Source organism: Manacus candei, unplaced genomic scaffold (genome assembly GCF_025592945.1).
Source record: "Manacus candei isolate 608988 ecotype Guabito, Panama unplaced genomic scaffold, ASM2559294v1 h1tg000028l, whole genome shotgun sequence".
Lineage (NCBI taxonomy): Eukaryota > Metazoa > Chordata > Aves > Passeriformes > Pipridae > Manacus > Manacus candei.
Window position 1 is genome coordinate 18,007,013 of NW_026138076.1, and position 14,822 is coordinate 18,021,834.

Sequence of the window (14,822 nt, forward strand, 5' to 3'; positions counted from 1 at the left end):
CGTTTGCCGACAGAGGGAAATATTTTGCAGGAATTAAAGGCTGTTCCTCTAAGAAGGCAATAGAGTTGACAGCCCAGCTGAAGTGAACTGCAGATGAGTAGAAGGCTGAGGTACTGAACGATTTTTTTGCCTCAGTCTTCAATGGCAACCTCTTCCTTCACACCCTCCTCGAGTGGATGGCCAGCAGGATGGGGACTGGAGAAGAAAAGTGCTTCCCACTATAAGTAAATACCAGATTCATGACCACCTGAGGAACCTGAAGAAACATGAGTCTGTGGGAAATGAGGAGATGCATCCCAGAGCCCTGAGAGAATTGGCAGCTATAGTTGCCCAGCAACATTCCATGATATTTGAAAAGTCATGGCAGTCAGGTGAAGACCCATGTGACTGGAAGACGGGAAATATAGTGCCCATCTTTTAAAAGGATAGAAAGGAGAGCCCTGGGAACTACCAACCTGTCAGCCTCACCTCTGTGCCTGGGAAGATCATGGAACAAATTCTCCTAGAAGCTATGCTAAGGCATAGGGAAGAAAGGGAGCTGATTCTAGACGGCCAGAACAGCTTCAGTAAGGTAAGTCCTGCCTAACCAACCTAGTGGCATTCTATGATTGAGTGGCTACATCAGTGGACAAAGGAAGGGCTATAGACACTGTTTATCTGGACTTCTGTAAAGCCTTTGACACAGTCCCCCAAAACATCCTTCTATCTCCATTGGAGAGAGATGGATTTGATGAGTGGGTTATTAGGTGGATCTGAAATTAGTTGGACATTTGCATCCAGAGGGTAGTGGTCAATGGCTCAGAGTCACATTGGCCCTCAGTGACAAGTGGTGTCCCTCAGGGGTGTGTATTGGGACCAGCGTTATTTAATGTCTCCGTTAGTGACATAGACAAAGGGATCGAGTGCACTCTCAGCAAATTTGCAGATGACACCAAGCTGAGTGGTGTGGTTGACTCATCTGAAGGATGGGATGCCATCCAGAGGGACCTGGACAAGCTTGAGAAGTGGGTCTATGGGAATATCATGAGGTTTAACAGGACCAAATGCAAGGTGCTGCACCTGGGTCAAGGCAACCTCCGGTATCAATACAGGCTGGGGTATGAACAGATCTAGAGCAGCCCTGCTGAGGACTTGGGGGTGCTGGTGGATGAGAGACTGGACATGAGCCAGCAATGTGCCAATTGTGTCCTGGGCTGCATCAAAAGCAGTGTGGCCAACAGGTCAAGGGAGATGATTCTGCCCCTCTACTCCACTCTCGTGAGACCTCATCTGGGGAACTGCATCCAGCAGTATCATTTGAGATGTTATGCAAAGTCTCTAAAACTAGTATGAAGAGCAGAGAGAGACATAGCCCCTGAAAAATTCTGCAGTGTTTAACCATGTACCCCTGTAACACAGTGCTGCCATGGCTTGGCATGGATCACAAGGTTTGCACTGAGTTTACAAGGCTTCAGGACTTCCTTTGCCAGTCTTGCTCATTGTGAACTTTTCTTGCCCTGCCTGCAGCTTTGTTCTACTTGCTTTAGCTGTGACAGCAATTTCTCTAATTGACCAGGTGCCTCAGGCTAACTTCTTTTACTTTTAGCTGTGTATGTTACAAACACACACAATTTATTGAGCTAACCATGTATAGAGTTAGTTTTAGGCAGGTAGAAGTAATGAGTGGTTGTTCCAGATAGAATAAGGTATTTAATACGGTAATACTATGATGTAGTGTAGAGATATACAAGCCTGCTATTATATCAAGGATCTTGAAGAAAGCCAGGATTTGGCATGGAAGAGTACAGGCATAGGGGACATAATAGCATGAAAAAGAGTAGAAACTTTAAAAAGTGTGTATATCAATTTTAACTACGTTATTATTATTTTTTTTCAGTTACAATTTTATCTGGACTAGTGATAATTAGACTAGATTTCTGTTATTCTAGCAATAAAGTTTTGACTTATAGGGTGCCCACGAACAATATTTTTAGCTTAACAACTGCTCTAAGATCTGATTTTGTAAATCATAATGATGTAATAACTATATGACTAGATTATGTCGGGTATGTTAATAAATTATTTTAAGATATAACCTAGTACTTTTAAAAAACTAATTTTTAGAAGTGCAAAACATTGTTTGTTAATATTTTTTCTAATCATAATGAAAATAGTTTAGTTTTAGACAGTTTTAAGTAATTGAAAACTCTTCCTGTTCCTAGTTAAGTACTAAAGTAACAACAAGGAGGAAATATTTTTCAGAGTTTCAATAGAACAACTTGATCTTTTTTGAAATATTTGCATTTCTTTCCTCTTCTTGCTGGACGCTTCCCCTGAAAAGCACTATGAAAACTTTAAATCTGGTAAATGCAAGATCAAACCAGTAACTTTCACTGTGCCATAAGCATTTCCCATACATGCATGGAGAACCACTTACATACACTTAAAACCACTGAGTAGATCACACAGAAAATTTTGCTAAAAATACAATGAACGCTGTTGCATGACATAGTCTCTTTCTAGGGCCTGCTACAGTGCCATACAAGTGTCTCCCTGAGTATAAAGGCTATGATGATTTTCTGCTCCCTGTCAGTAGGGAAAGAGGTGGTTTATGAATGAGTTAAAAGAAGTTAATGCATTTGAACATGATATACTTGAAATAGTTTATAAAGTGTTCTGGTGATCACTGTACTTTATGGACACTTGAAGTCTTGACTTTAGACAGTCAGAGATGCCAGGAGGCTGTTTTAACAGATTTGGATATAAAAACTGGTACATCTCTTAAGGGCCATAATAAAGCAGGTGAAAAACAAAGTTTCTGTCTTTTTCTGAATGCTGATGGAAGGAGGATAAAAGTTTGGCCCCAGATGGGTAATATCCAGATTCCCATGCTAATTGCTTAACAGTAATACCCGTTAAAAAGAAGAATCCAAATCTGTTTATGGTATTTTTCCTTAGCATGATTGCATATCATTCTCTAAAGATACAGAGAAGTTTTCTTATCTCCACTTTACTACTGAGTAACAAAAGTACTGACACCTTACTGAAATTATTAATAAAAACCTGACAGTATTTAAAACTAAAATTAAATCTTTTAAATCCTCCATTAGCTTCTGTAGCGCCACTAGTCAACTCTTTTTCAAATCAGCAAATGCTGAGTTGCATTGATTTTGGTGTCAGATTACATTGTCTCCAGAATCAGGATCAGGAGCCAAAAAAAGAAGAAAAAAGTAGTTATTAGGTGTGTAAAGAATGACATGCTTGATGTAAAGTATGGAAGAACTGCTTCCTCTGCTGAGCTGCAAATACAAATCCAAAGTTCCCAACGTATTCAAAAACTATTTAATTCCATATAAGTTTTGACTAAGATATTTCTATATTATTTTGTTAATTTTTTAAGCTGTAAAGTTTCAAAGAGGAATGATTGTCCTTGTGCTTTCCAGGGACTGCCTGGTTTTTGGCACTAGATGAAGTGGAAATGAAACAGGTTATTTTCAGCTCTGGCATTGTTTCTTGTCATGCAGAAAAGGTTATTGTATTATGTAAAAAAAGAAAAACAGAAACAAATTTGTTTCACTATTACTAAGCTAGACATGGAGAAATATTTTGACAGTTGTTTTATCTGGAGCTGATTCACTTATGTGTGAGTGATTTACAGTTCACCTCTTTTATGAATTATTGACTCACTACACTGGTTTCATTGCTTGGCTGCAAAGCGGTTGCTCACCATTAACAGTAGTCTAAAGTACAGAATCACTATATCAAGGCTTCTACTTAAGTTACCTGATTTTTTTACCTTGTTTTCTCTTCATTTGACATTTTACTATTTTTGTTTAGAAACCAGGGTTGGGTAATTTATATACTTCATATTTTGTTCTGGGTTTTTTTTTCCCCCTTTAATATAGTCCAAACCCCAAAATGTTGGTTCATATCATAATTGCTTTTTTTTTTTCCCTGTTTTTTTTTTTTTAGTTGTTGGGTTTTTTTTTTTCCTTTGTTTTGTTGGGTCTTTTTTCCAATCTGCATTTTTTGTAATGAGGTTTGGGAGAAACTTTTGCCAGAATTTGAAGTCCATCAAACATTATGTTTTAAAATCACACCTCTTGTGATTTCCCTGCATTCATTAGTGCTGTGCCAGAAATTAATTTAGCCTCCTGAGTTCTTATTTTGGCAATGAAAATAAATTATTAAGATCTGCATTCTTGGAACTGTATACATTTCTTAGTAAAATTGTAAAATAGAGAGGAAAAAGGAATATTTAGCAATAAATTTGCAAAATAAATCCTTTCACAACTATTATTTCTTTAAAATATTATTTAAGGGGCCACTATAGAGAAGGTCAGAGAATCAGATGGATTTTTCACCTGTGCCTTTAGTTTACCTTCTTTTCCCACCTGACGTAACCACCCCACATCTCTGCTATGAACAGTAATAACAATATTTTTCCTCTTTTTCAAACATCAAAAAGCCTATTGAGCTTCTCCAGAGAAATTCACACTAGAGATATATAAGAAACATTTCTTTGACATTCTGTCCAATGATAAAATCTTGTCATTTATCATTTTCTATTCTTTAAGTGAACTATATCTGGATTTTTAATCAATAGTTGCCACCTCTAATTGCAAACTTTGTTTTTCCCATCTCTATGGATTCCTAATAAATCATTTAAGAGTCATATGCTCTACCATTACTCATAAGAGTAGAGTAAAAATATTGAAACTCCTTGGTATCTTGCAAACAGATGTATAGAAATTTGAAAGAATGGTACACTTTTTCATTATTGGTACAAGTATGTTCATTTACTTTTTTTTGAAGGTTAAGGATTATTTTAACCTTACACTAAAAGTATTAACAACATCTAGTACATACTGATAATGATCTCTGAGAGAAGGGACTTCTTATTGAGCAGTTGGCTCAAAAAGTGACAGTATAAACCTAACGAGCACAGCTGCATGTATTTTTACTTGTTGAATATTTTTTCTTGAAAATTAACCTTTAAAAATAACATAGCTTTGAAAAGGTAGAATAATTTTATTTTTAGCTATGGTTTTCTTTTTATTAGGTAAACATTACTCCCAACAGGTGGAAATGAAGTATTTGGTTTTTTTCTCCCTCTCATTTGATGCTAAAATTTCACCAGTGAAGCATGATCATAAAATGGTCACTTGTGCTGTCACAAAACTGTGGTTTTGAATGTCATAATCAATCAAACGCAAACTCTTATTTATAATAAAATATATTGGTGTCTGAGAATTACTATTTTTCCCTGCTTATTCCCAAAGTATTATTTATAAAGCTTACTAGTGTATGCCAAATATTATTATTATGATTAGATCATCATAAATTTACTAGCTAGTCATTTTATGAATTTTAATTCTTTCTTTTCTTAAGACAGGAATCTGTATATAAAGACAAGTTATAATAGTACATAATAATATTAAGTCTGTAATGTCATGACAATTTTGGACAAAAGTATTTTCAAAGTCACTGGTGTACCATGATGGTAGTCTTGCAAAGTTCAAAAAGTACTAAGATACAGTAAATTTTAGCCCTGGATTGGACAATATTATTTTTATTTCCTGTAAAGTGTTTATGTATAAATCTATCGGCTTATTATCAGTGTCATATCAACCGGCATTAATTAACCAGATGTTGGCAATTGCAATTTACACTTTCAAATAATATACTAATTTTATATACTGCCTGTGGTGGGTCAACCCTTGCTGAACACCAGTTGCTCACCAAAGCTGCTTTATGACTCCCCTCCTCAGCTGGACAGGGGAGAGAAAATAGAGCGAAAGGCTTGTGAGTCGAGACAAGGGCAAGGAGAGACCACTCAGCAGTTACCACAATGGGCAAACCTGACTTGACTTGGGGAAACTAGTTTAATTTATTACCAATCAAATCACAGTAAGGTAATGAGAAATAAAACCAAATTTTAAAAACACAACCCTTCCTTACTTCCCAGGCTTAACTTCACTCATGAATTCTTTACCTCCTCCCCCACAGTGGTGCAGGTGGTGGGCAATGGGGGTTGCAGTCAGTCATTTCTGCTGCTCCTGCCTCCTCAGGGGGAGTGTTCCTCGCATTCTTTCCCTGCTCCATCATGGATCCCTTCCATGGGATGCAGTTCTTCAGGAACAGACTGCTCCAGTGCAGGTCCCTTGTGGGTCACAAGTCCTGCCAGCAAACCCACTCCAGAGTGGGCTCCTCTCTCCACAGGGCCACAGGTAGCTAGGAGCCTGCTCCAGTGTGGGCTTCCCATGGAGTCACAGCCTCCTTCTGGCATCCACCTGTTCCAGTGCTGGGTCCTTCATGGGCCGTAGGTGCATATCAACTCCATTGAACTCAAGGCTGCAGGGGAGCAGCCTTCCTCACCATGGTCTTCACCAGAGACTGCAGGGGAATCTCTGCTCTAGCACCTGGAGCACCTCCTGCTTCTCCTTCTTCACTGATCTTGCTGTCTGGGGGGCAATTACTCTCATATATTCTCTTTCATCTCTCTAGCTGCAATTTGCTCTAGTGCAGTAAATTTTTCCCCTTCTTTAACTACGTTATCCCAGAGACATTAGTACCATTGCTGATGGGCTCGGCTTTGGCAAGTGGTGGGTCTGTCTTGGAGTCAACTGCATTGGCTCCATCAGACACAGAGGAAGCTTCTGGCATCTTGTCACAGAAGCAGTCCTTGTAGCCCCTTTTTTCTGAAAATGTGCCATGCAAACACAATATACTGCCCCATGAGAATTATAAATGAAAAGGTGTTTCTTCACTCTATTATTGTTGAATAGTTAAAAGAAAAGTAACATGTTACTAGTATTATTTTGACAGCATTTTTAATTAGAAATAGTTAATAGATTCAGTAGATCATGGGTGTGAATGCTTCAGTCCTAGTTTAAATGTCATATTAAATCTAGTTATTTGAATAAAATAAAATGAATACACATACAATAAATACAATAAAATGAATGAAAAAATAAAATTGTTGTTTGCCAGAGTAGTTTAGAGGTAGGGTTATTTCCTTAACTTGCACATTATCAGTGAAATTCATAACATCATGCCAAACTTTCAGCTTCATCTAAAGCAGTTTCTTTAAAATGTCCAGTGAAATCCTAACGTACCAGATGGATCCATCAATTTACAACAGCAGAAAAATCAAGAAGGAAAAAACCCCTTTTTTTTGGTGTGTTTTTCAATCACACACATGACAGTTGCTTTTTACTAAGTTGCTTAAGGCTTTTATTGACATAACGATGTTGAGTGTCATCTAGATGTAGATAATTCTCGATGCAATTCGATATACATTTATTTGCTTTGAGTATGAGAGTGGAAGGAACTATCTGCCCTTAAGGCTACTCTGTTGTTCTAGAATTAAATTGCAGTTGTAGCTATAATCTTTTTTGTCAAAGTATATTTTTCCTTTCCATAAAGAGTGAATGAATCACAGAACTGTGGCAGTCATGGCATCTGCACCTGTTTCCTCCACAATTAAATGTACTTCAGCCAATGTGAGTTCAAGATGACTATGTTCAATAGTTTAGAATGATAAAGTTGATAATCTTTTCAGATAGGTCAAAGACTTGTTTGAACTACAGCTTCCATGTGTTTATCTGTCCAGTCTGGAAGACAATACATTTATCTGTGTTTACAAAAACATCTTTGCAGGCATAAGGACTATGATTCTTTCTAGATCCTACCGTACTGTTGTGAGAAAGAGAAAATATTATTAAAATGGATATCTCTTTCACTATAATAAACCATAAAACTGCTATCATTAATGAAAGTTATCTGTGCTGTGTTTATAAAATAAATATTGTTCTGCTTCAATATTTTTTTTGTCAGAATTCTGCCTTAGATACTGTTTTGGACTTTCTTAAAGCCATGTAAGTAAAAACAATCTGTATTTATTTATTATTTTTTAAAAAACACCTAGTTCTACTTTTTTCCTCTTTTTTTTTCCCATTTAGAAGAAAAAGAAAAAAGAATGGTTGGTATATTTCAGTCTTTTCAGAACAGCACACCTAGTGATGTCTCCCTGAAGGCAGGTAATTAAGGGTTATGGAATCCTAGAAATGTTTGGAAGGGACATCTGGGGGTCTCCTATTTCAGCCTACATCCTGAGGTGGTAGCACAGCCAACACAAGGCAGGTCAGCTGGAACTTTATGTACATGAGAGTTGAAAAACTCCTAGGGTGGAGATTTCACAGACTCTCCAGAAAGCCTTGCCATTGCTGCAGTACCCTTGAAATGAAAAATGTATTCCTAGTGGTGAGCAAAGATCAAGCCAACAGCAGGACTGACTCCTAAACTGCAGACGCCAACACATCTTGTTTTACAGTGCACTGTCCTATGGAAACTGTTTAAATTAGCCTCAACAGTAGAAGAACTGCCTGCAGTATTCTCCCCAGTTGTTCATTAGAAGCATTTCACATGATCTGAAGAAACCTGAAGCACAATCTTCCCAACCGATGGACCCTGGTCCAGCTGAGCTGCTTCTATAGAACCTCATTGTCATCTCGCTGTTAGATTGCTTCACTTCTATGTGCAGTCAGACAATTGTCCATGGAAAGATTATTGAAAAGGCACAATACGTTGTTGAGGTTTTTTGTCCTTTGGAACAGAAACTGTGTCCTTTAGAGTATGCATAAGGTTGGCAATTCACTCACATATCAGCAGTAATTGTGAGTATGTGAGAAAAAAAGTAATTTTTCTCTGCAAAGTCGGCACAAAGCAGTACAACCAAATAGAATTTATAAATGCTTTGTAAAGTGGAGAAAAAAATATGATTTTAGTCAAGCCATCTTGCTAGTAATGTCCAGGAAATTTTACATGCAGTTAGTCTTCTCTCATACCTTCCTAAATATTATCTTATTGCCTGCTGCAATATTTAATGCTTCAGGCATAGTAGCAAGCATTGATAAATTTCCCTGTAAAAAGCCAGTGAAATATATTTCAATACTTAGGCTTTGAACTTGTTACACACCCCCCCCCAAACCCCCAAAAGCCCCCCAAAAACATTGATTGCTCAAATTCACAACTAAATTTTTAAGAATTACAAAATTAATGATTTTATGGCTTTTTTGAGTGCACTATTGTGTTCTAAACTTTAACTTTTTTCATGATGTTCGGCTTCAGCCTCATCAGGGGGGACTATACAATTCGTTGCGTTTGGCACAGATAAGAGAATGAAAACAGAAGTACTGAACAGATATTGACACATCAACTAATAGGAAGCATTTGTTTTCTTTTCTTTTTCTTTAAATTTAAGATTATTGTCTATTTTGACCAGTTATTTCCTGCACCAAAGCCCCTCAGCCTCCTTGTTAAAAATCTCAGAGATCCAGGAATCTCTGGAAGTAAAAGAAAGCTGAAGGTAATTGGCACTTTCCAAAAATTAAGCATCTTTTTCTCCTTCGTATTATTAGTATTTTTTTACTTTAAACATCTCCATGTTTCAATCCATGCATAGATTCTCAACTCTGAAAAAGCACAATGAGTTTAAAATCAACTCCTTGACATCAGAAGGTTGACACTGCAGAGGGAAGGTCTAGGAGACGGGCCAAAATGTTGACTGGCTCAAAACAAGCAGGTGGGAAGTGGTGGGGGAATAGGACTAGCTCTGGGTTGTGGGATGGCCCCCTTGAGCCTCTCTGGCCCTGCACTATGTAGCACATGTGTATTTGTGAAGTCAGATCCCGGCCTGCACTCTAATGGGGGCAACTGCCCGTGTGGGGCAACTGGGAACATTCTGGCTCTGTCTAAAACACAGGTGCGAGACTTTGGTGCTGAAATTAGCATCAGCTCACCTGGGGGAGGGCCCCAGCAGACCTGAACAGATAAAAGGACTGCGCCACGTGTGCCACGTGGCGTGCTCCACCACCCTGGACTTAAAAGCAGCTGAGACCATGCTGGATCCTGGGGTGCTAACTATTTACCTTTCTCTCTCCTTTTTTTTTCCTTTCTCTTTTTCTTTTGTCTCCTACCTTGTTCTCCTCAGAATAGATCGTAAACCAGAACAAAAAATTCCATTCCATGCCTTGTTAAGTGCCTTGTTGTATCTGGAAAAGTTAAAGATTGCTAAGTTAAACTTTCCCAAGCACCTTATTCCATTGGAATGTTCTAAAGCTTTCAAATAAAAGTTATTTTTGAACCTCCTGAGAATTTTTTTGTTTCTCCTGTGCACTGCCCTGAGTAAATACAACTACCTTCCCCTAAACCCACCGAGTGGACTGGGACACTACAGACTTGTGAGTCCAGCTGGTCCTTTCCCTTGAGATTGTTCACAAGGGTCTCATTCTGCTTCCTCTATAAAGCTAAAGATTTTACCCTGTGAGTACTGTGTGTGGGGACTGGAATTTGGTCACCATTTCATGTTGTATCTGATCATTGATCTATGACTGAATATCCAGTTGAGTGTGGTGGGAAGTGACAGACAGAAGAAGAAGAGCTGATGTTCAAGCAAGAGCTAACTCTTCTCAGACAGGAGATAGTATCTGTTCCAGTTATCCTGAATTCTTCCCTGGGAACAGATCATGGTTGGGATATGTTCTCTGTGCTACTGCAAGATAAATGGTGACTCAGAAAAAACTGGCCAGAGAAATCCACTGCCCAGTTCAGAAGAAAGAGAACAAAACCTGTTCATTCAGGTATCAAAATATGGGGTACCATAATCCACTCATTAAAACAAGGATGAGGTCCCACTGTAGCTGCCATTTGTATTAAACAATAGCTAAATCTGATGTTAGATTAATTGAGCAGATTATCCAAACATAATTGCTGCCTTCATTGCTTTTTCTTGGAGGAATTATAATGAAAATTGTTTCTCTAGCATTACCTTTTCCTATATTTCTGCAAAGAATCTGTTTAAAGTAAAACAAAAAAATGAACTAATTAAATTGTGCATATTCATTCTCTCTCTTCCACACCCACAGACATACATATTCTATGCAATTTTGGAAATATTAATCATTATGTCTTCAGATTCACTGGAACAGCGGGGCAAAAAGCAAGGCTGTGGATACAGATTATTAAAAACATGAAAATTGTCAGATGGTAACTTAGGTCCAAATTTGACAAATTTGTCAGTTAAAAAAGGGTCATGCTAAATTGTGGCTTGTGGGATGAGGGTTTTACAAAATATTTTGTCTCCTTAAGAAAGACTAGTCCATAGTGAAGTCTTGTGAAGAAATGGACGGTAAAAATAGTAACAAGAGTTGTTTTATTAACACCTAGTTTTAGTGATGAACATAATATGAAAATATGTTCAGTCCTGAGATCGAAGGATCCCATTTCTCTTTTATGACGAGAAGGGAAGTCTTTCTAGAAAAACATATGAGTCCACAAACACAGGCTCTTGGAAAGCACGTCTCTAAGTAATGAGAATTCACAGTAGGATATAGTGGCATACCTCAGCCAGAAAGAAAGACTGAAGTACCAACGAAACTAAATGTAGAGAAAGGAGAGCAACACACTGGAACCTTAGCTTAGATCTTTGTTAAAGTGGTTGCAAGTGATTTGCTTTTGGTTTCTAAATGTCCCCTCTCTCCAAACCTACCTTCAAAAAATTCTTTTGGAAGTCTGATTATCCAAAAGATCAGGTTTTATTTTAACCTTTCTTCTTCCTATTTTTTTTTTATTTCCGATTAAGAAATACATGGGAAAATAGAGAGATGAATATGTCAGTAAAACCCTTTCTTTTAAAAACACATGCATACACGTTTTAGAAAAGTTTAGAATGCAAGAAAGGTATATCAGTGAACTCCAGGATTTCTTTTTGGTTCAGGATGCATATTAGTCTGGAGTTCAATCTCAATTTTATAGTTGAGCTAGAAAATCCCAATTAAATAATAATGACAATCTCATTCCACTATGGAATGTATTATAAATTGAGAAGAAATTTTCACCTTCACCTCTTTTCTTCTGCTTAATGTTATTGATATTAGAGCTGAAATTCTGTTCTTTCTTACAAGAGTCTCTCACAAGAATCTGTGCAGTCCAAAAGCTAAACATCATCTAGTAGCCAAATTAGTTTAATTGCAGTGCTAGAAGCCATTTGGATTTTCCTATGCTACGTTGCAGCCCAATATATAGGCATATTTGCACTGAAATTTCAGATACTCACTCAGCTCAGGGAAGCATTAGTACAATTATCTATAAAATTCTTTGTTCACAATAGACAGATGTGAATCAAGTCTTACAAATGTGTAGGAATTTAATTTTAGTTCATTGTAAGCTTTCTCTCTTCATTTATAGAGAGACATGATTCACCATTATGGGCAGAGTTACATGTTTGTATATCTAATCAACTTCTGGATGAGAGGTCACTTGCATTTGAATGGTTTAGAATATATAGGATGACTGTGGCAGCTTGCAGTTGATCCATTATTCAGACATTTCCTATTTTTTTCTCTTACTGGAAGGTGTACGAAGAAACTCCCTTTTAATGTCATAGAACAAATCTCATTGAAATTAAACGCTGTAACTATATTTTTGTCACACATTTTGAAAAAAAAAAGTTTGTTTTATGGGACAGTGTTTGATTTCATGCGTATCAGCTGTTAAATCTGTTTACCTGATAGACCATATGGAAGAGAATAAATTCAATATTGACTCACCATAAAAGCATTATGTAACTGGAGCACTTGTTTTTTACCCTCTGCAGTATTAGGAAGGTAAGGCCAATTAATACATTACATATAATCACAGAGAAATTAAAATATTCAAAAAATACAAAAATGTGGAAATGTATTTTTAAATGCTGTTTGATGACCCAAGTGCGAAATAAGCAGGCTTAAGTAATTTCATAGTAATTAGAATGAAATGGCTTTCACAAGGGCAATTCTCACAAGGATCAAAACTTCTTTCACTTTGTGCCACATATCACATCACACCAGTGTCTTTCTATATTTGTGCAGCCAAAATAAAACCTTAGAAAGTAGAAAAGTTTTATGAGGTTAATAATTTGAAAGCTCATTTAAAGCTGAGCAAAATAATTGCAACTAAACAGAATTTTCAAGTTTCTGAAGTGAGGAAATGCTGAATTAAGAACGGAAGATTTCAGAGATAGGTTAATATCTATTGATACCACATTATTACCTATAGTGAATTAGATAGCTCATTCTCCTGTTATTTGGGGCAGACCTAAAAAAATGAAGCTTAAACCATTAAAAACTTTATGAATCATTCAAGACAAGACTTTACGTGGACATATACTACATAATAATGTTACTTTTTCTTTCAGAGTAATGCACAAAAAAATAGAAATAAGTAGATGGAGAAAATCATGGAGTCTGCTGGGGATTAACTGTTCAAAGAAGGAAAGTAGATTACTGCAGCTCTCGATAAGGTACATCTTTGTTATTTCTGTCATTGACTCAGATTTGTTGTCATGTTTGTTGTCCACAACTACCCCTAAATCTCTTTCAGTGTGCCAGTTTTCACAGTTCCTCTCAGTTCTACTGTCCTGGTTTTGTTTTATTTTTTCCCCAGATGTATTACCTTGTTCTTTTCTTTGTCTATTTTATAATTTCTTGCTTGTATTTCCCTAACTTCTGATGTCTGGGCTGTTGTCCTCAGTTGAGTGTATAGTACTTCCCAATTTAATAGGATGTGTGAATTCAGTTCTACTGTTTGTGTACCCTCAAATCATTAACAAAAATGTTAGACAGCCACAGACCTAATATTACCCATGACATAAAAAGTACATAGGAAAGTTCATGTGAGCATTCATGATTTATTATCTATGTAGAGCATTTCTATTAGTATGAAATTTTTGTTTCAATTACGAAAATATGTACAGGTATAAAATTACACAGATGTTGTATAAGTGCTTACATTAAAGACACACAAATATTATTATACGTCTGTTTCTGCATCTTAAGAAGAAAAGATTACCTGCTTCTGTATGGTTAATTTAACTAGTAATTACTTTTGAACATGCGGGTTGGTTGTTTCCTGCTTGAAATAATTACCCAATGAAGCTTATACTAGGGCTACCAGCAGGAAGCTAACAACTGGTGTATTGGTGAAAAGAGTTTATAAAGCATTCCTATGCTTTTTTTAGTTAATTTCTTTTTTTTCTTCTTTGCCAGATGGAGGAACAGATGGATGTGTAATGCACACAAAACCTAAGTACAAGATCTCAGCTCTCAACCAGCAGCCACAGTGAAATGTACAAAAATCAGGTGTAGCTACTCTACAGTTCTTGGCTGAAAAACAATTGATCCATTGCTCTAAAAACAAACTTCTAAGATGAGTATTTAAGTTTTCATCTACCAAAAGCTCAAATAGAAAGTTTATTTCTGAGCAATAGAAGTGTCACCATCATTAGTGGGATTTATAGTTGCAAATTATCAGATAAGTGATAGTGCACTGCTTCATTAATTCTATAAGATTAATTTTATGGCTTTTGATAGTTGTTCTGTACTTGTGCTATGCTCTCATATTTCTATACTATATGTGTTGAGTATTTATTTGTTCTTCTTGGTGGTCGTATGTACTATGTTAAGAGTTCTGATTTTCAGTAACAAGAGTTTAACTTTCAAGTATAACCATATATGATAATTTTTTTCTTCTATACATGTACTATTCCCTCATTCCCAATATGATTGACATTTCAGTCTCAGCATAGTAAGAACACAATCACAGTTGTAAATGCATTGTCAGATTGTGCTTTGGTTTGCCAAAACTGTTCCTATATTAATTTGAGGTCATTGACTGTTAACAATATGAAATGTCATGAATATGAACTAAATCAATGTGATTACCACAGCGGAAAAATTAATCACCTAGCTTGTCTTTATCGTTTGACTACCAGCAGATAGGAATCTATAAACATAAAGGCAACT

The 14,822-nt window shown here is 36.6% G+C and overlaps 1 long non-coding RNA gene across 1 annotated transcript; it reads left to right on the forward strand.

Annotated features, from left to right (window-relative positions):
• The first annotated feature begins 9,695 nt into the window (after nt 1-9,695).
• LOC127472359 (uncharacterized) lies at nt 9,696-14,585 on the forward strand. Its single transcript, XR_007904976.1, has 3 exons — nt 9,696-9,745; nt 13,217-13,321; nt 14,067-14,585. It is a non-coding gene; the product is annotated as an uncharacterized LOC127472359 (long non-coding RNA).
• Nucleotides 14,586-14,822: the final 237 nt, after the last annotated feature.